The 2,388-nt window shown below is 44.1% G+C and overlaps 1 long non-coding RNA gene across 1 annotated transcript in view; it reads right to left on the bottom strand.

The window, feature by feature from the left end:
* Nucleotides 1-1,942, bottom strand: part of LOC103600969 — a 9,655-nt gene extending 7,713 nt beyond the window's left edge. The window contains exon 1 of the long non-coding RNA XR_551426.1: nt 1,619-1,942. This is a non-coding gene — a long non-coding RNA (uncharacterized LOC103600969). The remainder of the gene's footprint in view (nt 1-1,618) is intronic.
* Between the last annotated feature and the right edge of the window lie 446 nt (nt 1,943-2,388).

Here is a 2,388-nt window from a genome sequence, read left to right as displayed (position 1 = left end):
GTGTGTGTGTGTGTGTGTGTGTGTGTGTGTGTGTGTGTGTGTGTGTGTGTGAAAGAAAGGGAGAGAGAGGGGGACAGAGAGTGTCTGTCTGCCAGATACGATGGGGTAAAATGGAAAATAAAAATAGACATATCACTATCCCCCTTGAGTTTGCAGTCTGCTGGGTCTCAGTTTGTTGGGAAGCCTCAGTTTCCTCATCTGTGAAATGGGAGTAACAGCATTTAGCCAGAGGAATTGTTGTTAAAGTTCAAATGAGAGAAGCTCTGAGCAGGGTTCTTAGCATATGGTAGGTACTCAGTAATAGATTACTAATATCCTATTGCATGCCTTTTAAATTTCTACTATATTGGATTGTCTCTGTATTCCCCATAAAGCCTTCTCTAGCACCTCTCTACTTTACTTCCCATGAGCCCCTTTCATGTAGTCTGATTAGCCACTGCAACATGACAGAGGCAGCATAGCCTGAAGGTTAGTCATGTGGACTTTAGCACCAGACAAACTTGAGTTTAAGTCCTTCTCTTCCACTTAACCAAATATGTGACCTTGGACAAGCTACTTAACTTCCCTCAGCCTCATTTTAGCAATCAGTTAAATGGAATAAAAATAGTTCCTACTCTAGGAGTTATTCCTATTTCAAGAGTAGTTCGTGTGTGTGTGTGTGTGTGTGTGTGAAAGAGAGAGAAAGACACAGAATGAGAACAAGTTTATCATCTGCCAGATACTGTGGAATAAATGGGAAATAAACATAGATACATTCCTGCCCCCATGGAGCTTACCATCTAAGAGGGTTTGTATGTGTTTGGGAGACATATATTAGCTAAATTATAGCTCAAAAGGAAAATTGTAGCTACAACACACTTTAAAAAGAAGTTACATGATGACTTGAAAGCCTATAATAAGGGAGATTTGATCCAGTCAGAGAGATCACAGATGGCTTCCCTGAAGAAGCGATGCTAGAACAGAGAGATGAAGGATAAATAACAGTTTGCTGGATTAATAGGGGAGAAAAATGCATTCTGGCAAGTTCTCAGTAAATGTTCCTCATTCGCATCATAAGTATATGATCCACTTCTTGCTAGAATGTAAACTCAGAGTGTAGGCCTGGTGTCTTTGTCATCTTCTGTTACCTTTAAAACAGTACCTTGAAGGAAGTAAATGCTAAGTAAATATTGTTGAATGAGTGAATGTTAATAGAAAATCAATGTGTTTGTTTTATGAAATAAAAAATAATTGCTATGCTCTCATCTCATTGCTTGGATCAGGATGCAATTAAGGAAGATACATGTTTTAGTAAAGACAGCATGGACTTTGAAGTGGGACAAACCACACCCTCATTCAGGCACTGTCCCCTTGGGGAAGTAGCACCACATTTCAGTTTCAGTCTCCTCAAGTATATAATGGGAGCAAGGATAGCTTCTCCGGAGGGTTAAAGTTTAAGACACTGCACCTAATAAAAGAGTGATCCAGGGTATGTAGTCAAGAGATAAGTATTATTAATATTAGTACTATCATGACATTGGCAAATTTCAGGCATGCAGTTTTTCAAGGTTTCTAGGTTGTTTGAGACAAGCCAGCTACAGTTTGAAGGCAGTTACCCAAACACCCACCAAATTCTCACCTTGCTGTAAATGCCTAGGCTTCATCAGTGCACTGCAGTGTATCTCCAGTGGGTAAGAGTCAGACCACAAGATTTAGATTCCTGGGTACATTAGTTATAACCGACTGGCAGTTGGAAACATATTCTGGGGCCTTGGTTTCCTTCAAGGATTGATCATACAGTGTTTGGACAGGAAAAGATCGGATCATTCATGGGCATCACATACCACAGAGGCTGCACATGGTAAGCAAGCAATGCGTGTTTAGCTGTTACTATTACAACCGCCAGGTCCTGCTGGATTTTCTGTCAATTACCCTGTAACTGAATCAGCCTTTCCTGGGCCGAAAATTGCTTTCGTTTGGAATTCCCTTTATGAAAGATAGAAAAGCAACTCCTCTCTCAGGTCCAGAAGCCTAGTTCTCTCATCACCGCGCCCTCCGGTGCACGTTCAGGGCCACTGGAAAGTAGGTGACACAGGTCAGCAGTGGCTGCAGGCTCTGAAACCTCTCCCTTCCCTGTGGAAGCTACAGAGCATTCCACTGCCCGGCTCTGCCCGACTCTAAGTTCCTAACCCCCGAAGGAGCGATCTGGGTATACAGCCGAGCACTGGGCATGCTCGCGAGCCAGGGCAGGCTCGGGTCGTCCGCAGGAGGCGTCCGCTTGCTGTGCTCCCCCGTGTGCAGAAACCCGAGTGCAGCTGCGGTGCATGATGTTTCGCAGAGCTGAACCCTCGGTTCGTGCAGCCAGGGCGCCGAGCCTCCCCGGCGAACCCCAGAGCGGCATTGAACTCT

Source organism: Galeopterus variegatus, unplaced genomic scaffold (genome assembly GCF_000696425.1).
Source record: "Galeopterus variegatus unplaced genomic scaffold, G_variegatus-3.0.2 Scaffold3523, whole genome shotgun sequence".
Classification (NCBI taxonomy): Eukaryota; Metazoa; Chordata; class Mammalia; order Dermoptera; family Cynocephalidae; genus Galeopterus; species Galeopterus variegatus.
The sequence above is the reverse complement of the archived record's forward strand: the minus strand, read 5'-3'. Positions and strand labels throughout refer to the sequence as shown.